We start from the raw sequence: 14,646 nt of genomic DNA, 5'->3' as shown, positions 1-14,646 counted from the left end.
GGATATATAAAATGTTCAGAATGCGTTGCCTTTTATAGGCATTTTCGAATTTGGCTGCTCCGCGAGTCGCGGCACTCTTGCTCTTCAAACTCCGCAAGTCGCGGAGTTCGTAAATCCAGCTCACACAAGTTTGGAACCTAGTCTACCGACGGATTTTAATAATATAAATATATAATTTATATAATTAATTATATATTATATTATATTTATATATATAATTAATTTGTAACTTTCGGTCCGTTGCGTAGAGCGTTGAGAGTTGACTCATGTCCCGGTTCTGGATTTTCGAACGTCCTTGCGTACAATTTAATATCTTGTACTTTGCGTTTTGAATCTTGTACTCTTGTAATTTCGAGACGTTTCTTATCAATAATTGGAACCTCTTTGATTGTATTTTGTACTTTTGAGCTTTTTGGTCGTTTGCGTCTTCAATTTGTCGAATCTGTCTTTTGTCTTCACCTTTTATTATTTAAACGAATATCACTTGTAAATAGAACAATTGCAACTAAAAGCTTGTCTTTCTTGAGGGATAATGCTATGAAATATATGTTCGTAGTCGACTTAAACAATGGTGACGCGAAGAAGGCGACCCTTTCCATCCACCAAATTGCCCTCTTGGCGAAGAACCTAAAGCTCCTACCGGCGAACCTGTCCGAAACACCATTTTCTCTCTCATTTCCAGAGTATCTCGTCAAGATTATATACTACATCAAATTCTAAACCTTATTTATCCGCTCGTTCCGACCGACAATCATCCAGGAATAATAGAAGAAGTTAGCGAACTTCACGCTTGAGTAATCAATTTGGAGAATATGGTGCAAAATTTACCAGCTTCAGCAACATCAACGGCACCAACAGTACCATCAGTAACAGCACCAGTACCATCAACAATCCATGCCTCAACATCTCATTCTATACCTCGAAGTATAATCATCGTTCTACGTGACGTTCTACATCATTTATCTTCGTTTGACATGGCAATTATGTAATCTCTAATATTTTAGAGATTATATACTCTTGTTCTAACGGTAAATCAAATGAGATTAATATTATATTAACTCATTAAATCCATGATTACATCTGAAGAAAATATATATATATATGTTTTCATAAAGATTGTAATTAAAAATTCTTTTGTACAAACTGTTAATGATGAAAATATTTTAACGGGTAGGTAATACCCGATGAATATTTAGATTTCACATTAATAAGTTACACTATATATATATATATATATATATATATATATATGTATATATATATATATATATATATATATATATATATATATATATATATATATATTATAATTCTTCGAAGCTGATTCAACAGTCGTTTACTATCCTACTTACATCCACCGATATACAAATCCGTTCACCACAGAATAACCATATTAATCCAATTTTATATTTGGATTTTGATTTATCAGAATCCAACAAGTGGCATAATGAAGAAAACATTTGACAAAATAAAATTTGTTAGAAACAAATAAATTAACTATGAGAAATTTTGTTAAGAATCCACGCTAACGAAATCCTAGCTAACTGTTCCTAGCTAACTGTTAATTCCGTAATACATTTTAATTATCGCAATTTATTTATCGCAATTTAATTATCGCAATTTATTTTATCGCAATTTAATTCTCACAATTTTATTTATTGTCATTTACATTCTGTTATTTATTTTACGCACTTTATTTATCATCATTTAAATACTGTTATTTACGCTTTTTAAATATCGGGACACATATACAAGGTTTTGACATATCATATCGACGCATTTATATATATTATTTGGAATAACCATAGACACTCTATATGTAGTAATGATAGAGTTAGCTATACAGGGTTGAGGTTGATTCTACAATAATATATATAATTTGAGTTGTGATCGAGTCTGAGACATGTATACGGGTCACGATACGTATTAATTAATTCGAATATTACATATTAAACTATATATGAATTATTGGACTGTCAACTGTGGACTATCGACTGTGGACTAATAACATTTGACAATTAAAATGAATTAAAATATTGATTATAACATATGAAACTAAATAATTCTTCAAGTTTGCCACTTGATTTCATCTTAAACCTCGTTTAAATCTTGACAATTACAATCTGCGTTCAAACCTTTCATAATTCTTGAAAACACCTCAATCGAGAGGATGAACCAACCGCACTTCATCTACAGAAGAAAAGACTTATGCATATAGTTATGCACCTGAAAACAGTCGTAATCTGAGTAAACGTTTAAAACGTATCTGTGCTAGCTCCTTTGGCGTTGTTATTACCAAAATTAACTTTGCAATTTCTTTTCAAATTAGCCAATTTTATCACAGCTCCAGCAAGTCAACTTCGACTTTTTGTTTGAAACAACCTTATAATCACCTTGATGTATATGTGTGCTCTTTTATTGTTACCGGGAAACCTTTTATATTCCATCATATTACCAGCAGATGTACCAGCAACCTCGTTGCTCCTTGGCTTAAATCTCTCCGACAAATCACTATATTTATCTATTGAAGTCTCATCATGTACTCATCCGCATCTTGTAACAAGAATTGCCATACCAATTACCGGGAATCAACAAATCTGTATTGTGAGTCTCGCAACGTTTCCACATCAACAGTTATATGTATCCATATAACATTTATCTCTTAGAACTATGATCTTCCATTCTGAAATTCTGAAAAGCACCCAGTCTGCGAATTAAGGCTCTGAATTTTGAAAAGTTGAATGAAGCAACAAAAACTGTAAATGACCTCAACAGCCAAAAGTTGATGATAAAGAATTGTATGTTGGCAAATCTCAGAAAAAGTTTGAAAAAAAAAAAACTTATTGAGCAAACTACGAAGGAGTCTCTGAACAAATCACAAGGACTAAATGAAATGTCCCGTTCATATTGATTATAAACGTTCCATATTAATTGATTTCGTCGCGAGGTTTTGACCTCTATATGAGACATTTTTCAAAGACTGCATTCATTTTTAAAACAACCATAACCTTTATTTTATCGATAAAGGTTTAAAAAGCATTACGTAGATTATCAAGTAATGATAATCTAAAATATACCGTTTACACACGACCATTACATAATGGTTTACAATAAGAATATATTACATCAAAAATAAGTTTCTTGAATACAGTTTTTACATAATATCATACAAGCATTGACTCCAAATCTTGTCCTTATTTTAGTATGCAACAGCGGAAGCTCTTAATAATCACCTGAAAATAAACATGCTTAAAACGTCAACAAAAATGTTGGTGAGTTATAGGTTTAACCTATATATTATCAAATCATAATAATAATAGACTACAAGATTTCATATTTCAATATACATCCCATACATAGAGATAAAATTCATTCATATGGTGAACACCTGGTAACCGACATTAACAAGATGCATATAAGAATATCCCCTATCATTCCGGGAAATCCTTCGGACATGATAAAAACGAATTCGAAGTACTAAAGCATCCGGTACTTTGGATGGGGTTCGTTAGACCCAATAGATCTATCTTTAAGATTCGTGTCAATTAGTAGATCGGTTTACTAATTCTTAGGTTACCAAGCAAAAGGGGCATATTCGGCTTCGATCATTCACCCATATAATGTAGTTTCAATTACTTGTGTCTATTTCGTAAAACATTTATAAAACTGCATGTATTCTCATCCCAAAATATTATATTTTAAAAGTGGGACTATAACTCACTTTCACAGATTTTTACTTCGTCGGGAAGTAAGACTTGGCCACTGGTCAATTCACGAACCTATAACAAATATGTACATATATATCAAAGTATGTTCAAAATATATTTACAACACTTTTAATACATTTTGATGTTTTAAGTTTATTAAGTCAGCTGTCCTCGTTAGTAACCTACAACTAGTTGTCCATAGTTAGATGTACAGAAATAAATTGATATATATTATCTTGAATCAATCCACGACCCAGTGTATACACGTATCAGGCTAGATCACAACTCAAACTATATATATTTTTGGAATCAACCTCAACCCTGTATAGCTAACTCCAACATTACTGCATATAGAGTGTCTATGGTTGTTCCAAATAATATATATAGATGGGTCGATATGATAGGTCAAAACATTTGCATACGTGTCTATGGTATCCCAAGATTACATAATATATTAGAATACATGTATAATACAATATAAGTTAGCTAGGATATGATTAATATAGATTTGTTACCAATTTTCACGTAGCTACAACAAGCAAAAATAACCAATCTTGTTTTACCCATAACTTCTTCGTTTTAAATCCGTTTTGAGTGAATCCAGTTGCTATGGTTTCATATTGAACTTAAATTTATGAATCTATACAGAAAAAGTATAAGTTTATAGTTGGAATTACAGGTTACAAGTCGTTTTTGTAAAGGTAGTCATTTTAGTCGAAAGAACGACGTCTCGATGACCATTTTGAAAAACATACTTCCACTTTGAGTTTAACCATGATTTTTGGATATAGTTTCATGTTCATAAGAAAAATAATTTTCCCAGAAGAACAACTTTTAAATCAAAGTTTATCATAGTTTTTAATTAACTAACCCAAAACAGCCCGCGGTGTTACTACGACGGCATATATTCGGTTTTACGGTGTTTTTCGTGTTTTCCGGTTTTAAATAATTAAGTTAGAAAATCATATAGATATAGAACATGTGTTTAGTTGATTTTAAAAGTCAAGTTAGAAGGATTAACTTTTGTTTGCGAACAAGTTTAGAATTAACTAAACTATGTTCTAGTGATTTCAAGTTTAAACCTTCGAATAAGGTAGTTTTATATATATGAATCGAATGATGTTATGAACATCATTACTACCTCAGGTTTTGTGGATAAACCTACTGGAAATGAGAAAAATAGATCTAGCTTCAAAGGATCCTTGGATGGCTTGAAAGTTCTTGAAGCAGAATCATGACACGAAAACAAGTTCAAGTAAGATTTCCACTCGAAATAAGATTGTTATAGTTATATAAATTGAATCAAAGTTTGAAAATGAGTATTACCTTGTATTAGAAATAAATATTTCTTGAAGTTGGATGATGATAATGCTAAAAATGAACATATATTTCATAGCATTATTCCTCAAGAAAGACAAGCTTTTAGTTGCAATTGTTCTATTTACAAGTGATATTCGTTTAAATAATAAAAGGTGAAGACAAAAGACAGATTCGACGAATTGAAGACGCAAACGACCAAAAAGCTCAAAAGTACAAAAGACAATCAAAAAGGTTTCAATTATTGATAAGAAACGTCTCGAAATTACAAGAGTACAAGATTCAAAACGCAAAGTACAAAATATAAAATTGTACGCAAGGACGTTCGAAAATCCGGAACCGGGACCAGAGTCAACTCTTAACGCTCGACGCAACGGACTAAAAATTACAAGTCTACTATGCACAAGAATATAATATAATATATAAATAATTATATTAATTATTTATATTTTATATTTATATATAAAATTCGTCGGCAAGAAAGACTCCAAAAGATGTGAGCTGTAATCTCAAACTCCGCGACTCGCGGAGTTTGAAGGCAAAATATGCCGCGAGTCGCGGAGCACCAAATTTCAACTCTGGCTATAAAGCAAACCGAATTCTGATCATTTTTCATATTCTATTTCTCTCATCTCTCTATCTATACGATATATATATATATATATAATTTATATTTTAATTTTAATTTTAATTATAATTCTAATAATAAGGGTATGTTAGCGAATGTTGTAAGGGTGTAAGTCGAAATTCTGTCCGTGTAACGCTACGCTATTTTTAATCATTGTAAGTTATGTTCAACCTTTTTTACATTAATGTCTCGTAGCTAAGTTATTATTATGCTTATTTAAAACGAAGTAATCATGATGTTGGGCTAATTACTAAAATTGGGTAATTGGGCTTTGTACCATAATTGGGGTTTGGACAAAAGAACGACACTTGTGGAAATTAGACTATGGGCTATTAATGGGCTTTATATTTGTTTAACTAAATGAAAGTTTGTTAATGTTAATATAAAGATTTACAATTGGGCGTCCCTATAAATTACCATATACACTCGATCGGACACGATGGGCGGGGTATTTATATGTACGAATAATCGTTCATTTAACCGGACACGGGAATGGATTAATAGCCACTAGAATAATCAAAACAGGGGTGAAATTACATTCAAGGGTAATTGGTGTAATTGTTAACAAAGTGGTAAAACCTTGGTTTACACGCAGTCGATAACCTGGTGTATTCATTAAACAAAGTATTAAAACCTTGTTACAATTCGAATCCCCAATTAGTTGGAATATTTAACTTCGGGTATAATAATAATTTGACGAGGACACTCGCACTTTATATTTATGACTGATGGACTGTTATGGACAAAAATCAGACGGACATATTAAATAATCCAGGACAAAGGACAATTAACCCATGGGCATAAAACTAAAATCAACACGTCAAACATCATGATTACGGAAGTTTAAATAAGCATAATTCTTTTATTTCATATTTAATTTCCTTTATTTTATATTTAATTGCACTTCTAATTATCGCACTTTTATTTATTGTTATTTAATCGCACTTTTAATTATCGTACTTTTTAATTATCGCAAGTTTATTTTATCGCACTTTTATTATTCGCAATTTCATTATCGTTATTTACTTTACGCTTTAATTTAAGTCTTGTATTTATTTTATATTTTACATTAGGTTTTAACTGCGACTAAAGTCTTAAAATCGACAAACCGGTCATTAAACGGTAAAAACCCCCCTTTTATAATAATAATATTACTTATATATATATTTGTATTTTTATAAAAGTAAACTAATATAGCGTTGAGCTTTGTTTAAAGATTTCCCTGTGGAACGAACCGGACTTACTAAAAACTACACTACTTTACGATTAGGTACACTGCCTATAAGTGTTGTAGCAAGGTTTAAGTATATCCATTCTATAAATAAATAAATATCTTGTGTAAAATTGTATCGTATTTAATAGTATTTCCTGCTAAAATTAATAACTATTTTATATACACCTCGCATAACATCAAGTATTTTTGGCGCCGCTGCCGGGGAACTATCTTAAAAGCCGGAAGCGCAACGCTAATATAAAAAAAAAAGATTTTTAGCTTACTTCTATTAAAATTTCGTTTTTGTAAAAATATGTTTTAATTATTCAAAAATATAAAAAGAAAAACAAAAATATAAGTATTTTTTTTTAAGATTTTGTTAAATATTTAAGTTTTATAAGTTTCTTTATTTTTATTTTAGTTTATAAAAATATAAGTTTAATTTTAATATCTTTTATTTATATAAAAATTAAAAACAGAAAATAAAATAAATAAATAAATAAATAAAGAAAAACGCGTTGAAGATAAAACCTGTCAGCTGAAATTCTGAACCCCGCGACTCGCGGGGTTTTCTTTATAAATTACCGCGACTCGCGGAGACTTTCTGACAGGCGACAAAAAACCCTAATCCTGCATTAATTACGGGTTATTATTAATTATAATTATTATTTAACCCTAATTATTATTATTATTATTATTAGTTTTATTTTTTTTTACTTTTTATTTAATTTATATATTTTAGTTAAATTAGTTTTATTAAATTGTAAAATTAGTAGTTTTATTAAATAAATAATATAAAAATAATATTTTTATAAAAATTGTACTTTTTACAACTTTTTATATATTTTTATATTTTGCCCTTTTTTAATCGTTGTAGCGTAATATTTGTATTTTTAGCTCATATTTAATTTTAAACTTAGTATTTGCTATAGTCATTTTTACTCCTAGATTTTTAGGCTTTGCCGTAGAATTCCTTAAGTGCTTTTTCTTTAGACTAAGATTTAGGTGCTTTAGAATTTTGCGACGCCTTTTTAAGTTTTAGTTTCTTTTTAAGTTATTTCCATTTTGGATTTAGTTTTTCCTGTAAGCTTTAATATTTTTAGACTTTTTACTATGTATCAATTATCATTCCAATTAGTAATTTCAATTTGCGATTATAATTTTAAGTTAGTTGTAGTAATAAGGTTAGGTTAGTCAAGTATTTTTAAGTTTTTATAAGTTTCTTTTATTTTTTCCGTCACCTTTTATTTTTCAACCATTTTTTCTTTTTCAACCTTTTTCGACGAACTCTTTTTCTCTCTTATTTCTCGCTATTCTAGTTTTAGGACTTAGAATTTTTTCTACTTCTTATCTAAATTTCTTAAAATTACGAAAATTTATTTTAAGTGGTTAAATTAATAGACATCAAAATTTTCTGGTTCGTAGTAATAGTTGGATTTGTACGTGGACCGGGTTATTGGAGCCAAACAGTCCTCAATTATATTGAGACCAAACGAATCCTGCCCCTCTGCTGCATCTTTTGGCTATTCGAAACGTGGGCAAAATCAGAAAAGTCTATTGATTGGATAACTTATTATAATTTTTCTTTCCTTTTTAAAACTAATAGGATATTCAGTGAATGCACCGAGCAAGACGTTCATCACCTTTTGTACGTTCACCACCTGTAACTAGATCAAGACATTTAGCAAATATAACCGCCGTTGATTTTTCTTTAGAATCGTCATCCAGTCGACCAAGTACTTCAGTTCAAATTTCCGATAATCCATTTTTTGAACCCGACCTCACAATTGAGAATCCGGAAAATATTCAGGAACGGTTCGTAGATCCTGAACCATTAAACTTTCCTCCGGAGCCACCAATCATTCAAACAGAGATTGTTGAGGAACGAACCATTAAATCAGAATCATCTAGTGATACCGATTCAACAAATTCAATTATGGAGAATCTGGAACCTTTAAGTATGGAAGACCGAATGAGAGCTAAACGCACTGGCCAAGGTCACGCAATTACTCATCCAGACATTAATGCGCCAGATTATGAAATCAAAGGACAAATTTTACACATGGTGACTAATCAATGCCAATTTAGTGGTGCGCCGAAGGAAGATCCAAATGAACATCTACGTACCTTTAATAGGATCTGCACACTATTTAAAATCCGAGAAGTGGAGGATGAACAGATATATCTCATGTTATTTCCCTGGACTTTAAAGGGAGAAGCCAAAGATTGGTTGGAATCGTTACCTGAAGGGGCGATCGATACATGGGACGTTTTAATTGACAAATTTCTTAAACAATTCTTTCCTGCATCTAAAGCCGTAAGACTTCAAGCAGAAATTGTTACGTTCACACAGAAACCAAATGAAACTCTATATGAGGCGTGGACAAGATATGGAAAGTTATTAAGAGGATGTCTGCAACATGGTTTAGACACCTGTCAAATAGTACAAATATTCTACCAAGGATGCGACATCACTACAAGGAAAGATATAGATATAGCAGCTGGTGGTTCTATTATGAAGAAAACCGAAACTGATGCTTACAAAATTATTGATAACACTGCTTCCCACTCACAAGAGTGGCACCAAGAAAAAGATATCATTAGATCATCTAAAGCAGCTAGAGCCGATTCTAGCCATGACTTAGATTCCATTTCCGCAAAGATAGATGCTGTGGAGAGACGAATGGAAAAGATGACTAAAGATATTCACTCAATACGAATTAGTTGTGAGCAGTGTGGAGGACCACATTTGACAAAAGATTGTCTCAGTATTGAATTAACAATGGAACAAAGAGAGAATATTTCATACATAAACCAAAGGCCTGGAAATAATTATCAGAATAATTATCAACCGCCAAGACCGATTTACAATCAAAACCAGAATTATAACCGAAATATTCCATACAACAACCAACAAGGTCCTAGCAATCAACAAGTATCCAATAATACTTACAATCAGCAAAGACCTAATTTTCAAAACAAACCACCACAACAAACCGATGATAAAAAGCCGAATTTAGAAGATATGATGACGAAGCTAGTTGAAACTCAAACGCAGTTTTTCACATCTCAAAAACAAACCAATGAACAAAATGCTCAAGCATTTAGAAATCAACAAGCTTCTATTCAAAATCTGGAACAAGAAGTAAGTAACCTAGCAAGGTTAATAGGTGAAAGAAAACCGGGAAGTCTACCTAGCGATACAAATGCTAACCCCCGGAATGAAACAGCTAAAGCTATTACCACAAGAAGTGGTACAACACTTAAACCACCTGAAATACCTGTAACTTCTGATGAAACTATTCCTACTCCACAAGAACCACAACCTGATCAAGATAAGGAAAAAAAACCGGTAGTTGAAAAGGTTAATGAAAATAACACAGTTAAGGATAAACCTTATGTTAAACCATACCAACCACCACTTCCTTACCCGAGTAAAATGAAGAAAGAAAAACTTGAAGCCGAGCAATCCAAATTCTTGGATATGTTTAAACAGATAAATGTAAATCTTCCTTTCATTGATGTGATTTCAGGAATGCCAAGATATGCTAAATTCTTGAAAGATCTAATCTCAAATAGAAAGAAAATGGAAGAACTCTCGGCTGTTACTATGAATGCTAATTGTTCAGCAGTGCTGTTGAATAAGATACCAGAAAAACTATCTGATCCAGGAAGTTTCACAATTCCATGTTTTCTGGGTAGTCTTAGTTCAATAGAAGCATTGGCAGACTTAGGTGCTAGTATAAATCTAATGCCGTATTCACTATACACTAAACTAGACCTTGGAGAATTGAAACCAACCAGAATAAGCATACAACTAGCCGATAGATCAATAAAATATCCTAGAGGGATAATGGAGAACATGCTAGTTAAAGTTGGTACTTTAGTATTTCCAGTAGATTTTGTTGTTTTGGACATGGAAGAAGATTCTCAAGTTCCTCTCATATTAGGAAGACCATTCTTAAACACGGCTAAAGCAATGATAGACGTGTTCGGTAAGAAACTGACCCTAAGTATAGAGGATGAGAGTGTTACCTTTTCAGTTGATAGAGCAATGCAACAACCACAATCTGCAGATGATACATGTTATTATATTCAAACTATAGATGCACATGCAGAATTATTAGAAGAATTTCCAGAATTACAAGGAACAGGAGAATGTTCTTTAGGAGAAGGTAATGAACCAATTGATGAAGCTGAAATGTTAGCTACACTTATAGCTAATGGATATGAACCAACAACAGAAGAAATTCAAATGCTAAAAGAAGAAGACAGATATCGATATAAATCATCGATAGAAGAACCTCCGAAATTAGAGTTAAAGCCACTTCCAAACCATTTGGAATACGCATATTTACATGGTGAATCTGAATTACCTGTAATAATATCGTCTTCTCTTACTGAAAATGAGAAATCACAACTCATTTCTGTGTTGAAAGCTCATAAACCAGCCATTGCATGGAAGATTCATGATATTAAAGGAATAAGTCCTTCGTATTGCACACATAAAATCCTTATGGAAGAAGGTCATAAAACGTATGTGCAACGCCAACGAAGACTAAATCCTAATATGCAAGATGTAGTTAAGAAATAGATTATTAAACTGCTAGATGCAGGTTTGATATATCCAATTTCTGATAGTCCATGGGTAAGCCCAGTTCAATGCGTACCTAAGAAGGGTGGCATGACTGTCATTACAAATGAGAAAAATGAGCTTATTCCTACTAGGACTGTAACAGGATGGCGTGTATGTATTGATTATAGAAAATTAAATGACGCCACCAGAAAAGATCACTTTCCCTTACCTTTCATTGATCAAATGTTAGAAAGATTAGCCGGAAATAGTTACTATTGTTTTCTAGATGGATTTTCCGGATATTTTCAAATTCCAATAGCACCCGAGGACCAAGAGAAAACCACATTCACGTGCCCTTATGGTACTTTTGCTTACAAAAGAATGCCATTTGGACTTTGCAACGCCCCTGCAACCTTTCAAAGGTGTATGATGGCGATTTTTCATGACATGATAGAAGAATGCATGGAAGTATTCATGGATGACTTTTCAGTCTTCGGTGATACATTTAAATCATGTCTAGTTAATCTGGAACGAATGCTAATTAGATGCGAAAAATCAAATCTAGTACTTAATTGGGAGAAATGCCATTTCATGGTTAAAGAAGGCATCGTTCTTGGACATAAAATTTCAAAAGAAGGAATTGAAGTGGATAGAGCTAAAGTAGATGTAATTGCTAAACTTCCACATCCCACCAATGTTAGAGGAGTTAGGAGTTTTCTAGGGCATGCCGGTTTTTACCGACGTTTCATAAAAGATTTTTCTAAAATTGCCACTCCTATGAATAAACTCCTAGAAAAGGATGCGCCATTCATATTTTCAGATGAGTGTATCAAATCTTTTAATATTCTTAAAGAAAAACTCACTAATGCGCCGATCATGATAACACCAAATTGGAATCTACCATTTGAACTAATGTGCGATGCAAGTGATTTTGCAATGGGAGCCGTTTTAGGACAAAGGATTGAAAAACGATTTCAACCTATATATTATGCTAGTAAGACATTACAAGGATCACAAACGAACTATACAACTACTGAAAAAGAACTCCTTGCTATTGTCTTTGCTTTTGACAAATTTCGATCATATCTCGTTCTAGCAAAAACGGTGGTCTATACCGACCATTCTGCTCTTAGATACCTATTTTCAAAACAAGATGCTAAACCAAGATTAATCCGTTGGATCTTACTCTTACAAGAGTTTGATATTGAAATCCGAGATAAAAGAGGAGCAGAAAATCTCGCCGCTGATCATCTTTCTCGTCTTGAAAATCCCGAATTAGAAGTTCTAAATGAATCAGCCATACAAGACAACTTTCCTGATGAATATCTATTGAAGATAGATTATAAAGAAATCCCATGGTTTGCAGACTATGCAAACTACTTAGTTTGTGGATTCCTTGAAAAAGGATTATCGTACCAAAGACGAAAGAAATTCTTCAGTGATATAAAACACTATTTCTGGGAAGATCCACATTTGTTTAAAAGTTGTCCCGATGGAATAATACGCCGATGTGTATTTGGAGATGAAGCTAGTAAAATTTTAAACCATTGTCACACAGGACCAATAGGAGGGCATTATGGGCCTCAACTAACAGCAAGAAAAGTTTATGAAGCTGGATTCTATTGGCCTACAATTTACAAAGACGCACACCTTCTTTGCAAATCTTGTGATGCATGTCAAAGGGCCGGAAAAATAAGTCAACGTGATGAAATGCCACAAAATGTCATCCAAGTATGTGAAGTATTTGACATTTGGGGTATTGACTTTATGGGTCCATTTCCAAAATCTCATAATAATTTATATATACTCGTAGCCATTGATTATGTATCTAAATGGGCGGAAGCACAAGCTCTCCCAACTAACGATGCACGAGTTGTAGTCAACTTTTTAAAACGTCTTTTTGCAAGGTTTGGAACACCGAAAGCTTTAATAAGTGATCGGGGAACTCATTTTTGTAATAATCAACTTGAGAAAGTTCTTAAAAGATATGGAGTAACTCATAAACTCTCCACCGCATATCATCCACAAACAAGTGGACAAGTTGAAAATACCAACCGAGCTTTAAAACGTATTCTAGAGAAAACTGTAGGATCAAATCCGAAGGAATGGTCCATTAAATTGGAGGATGCACTCTGGGCTTTTAGAACAGCCTACAAAACTCCAATTGGAACCACACCTTTTAGACTTGTTTATGGAAAAGCATGTCATCTTCCAGTAGAAATTGAACACAAAGCATTTTGGGCTTTGAAGACATGTAATCTTGATTTACATGAAGCTGGACGTCTACGATTAAGTCAACTAAACGAATTAGAAGAATTAAGACATGAAGCATACGAAAATTCGTTAATCTATAAAGAAAGAACGAAGAAATGGCATGATAAAAGAATCAGAAGTTCAAAAGAATTTAAAGAAGGAGACAGAGTTCTTCTTTTCAATTCACGATTCAAGCTATTTCCTGGAAAATTGAAATCAAGATGGTCTGGACCATTCATAGTCAAAAGAGTTTTCCCATACGGAACGATAGAATTGATAAATTCAAATGGGATTGAATTTAAAGTTAATGGTCACAGAGTTAAACATTACATACATGGTCCGATGGAAGTCGACAACGAAGTTAATCACAATTTCGACACCACAGCTAACTAAGTGTGGGGAGAATCAAGTCTTTAAAGGATAATATGTATTTCTGTTAGAGTTAGATTGTCTATTTTCGTGTAGTTCTCGAAAATGGAACACGTATGGTCTTTCCCTAGCAGACCCTAAAGAACTAGTCTTCTCCCCCCATTCTGAATTTTTATTTTTTTTTAGGTTTTTACAAAATGAAGACTGCCTGTGAACTAAACCATGGTCTAATGCTACACGCTTTGATCACTAAACGTAATAATGACATACTACCGAGCGAATTAGTATCAGTAATCAGAGAAAGAATGGACGGAGTTAGAAAAGAATCCAGATGCGAAGATAATAAGTTACAATTTGGTAAAGGAAAATCAAAATCCGCAGCGAAAAGAAGAGCACGACACCTAGAAAGATGTCACAAATGCGGAAAATGGTCACATGGAGGTAAATGTTCAAATAATCAAACCTATTCAAATACCGAATTTGTTACTTTATGCAGAGACGGACCGTTCATATGTTTAGAAGAAAAGACACTGAATGCTCGAGGTTACGCCTATGTAGCCATGGAAAATCAATTAAACCGACT

The sequence above is a fragment of the Rutidosis leptorrhynchoides genome, chromosome 7 (genome assembly GCF_046630445.1).
Source record: "Rutidosis leptorrhynchoides isolate AG116_Rl617_1_P2 chromosome 7, CSIRO_AGI_Rlap_v1, whole genome shotgun sequence".
NCBI lineage: Eukaryota > Viridiplantae > Streptophyta > Magnoliopsida > Asterales > Asteraceae > Rutidosis > Rutidosis leptorrhynchoides.
Note: the sequence above shows the minus strand (reverse complement) of the source record.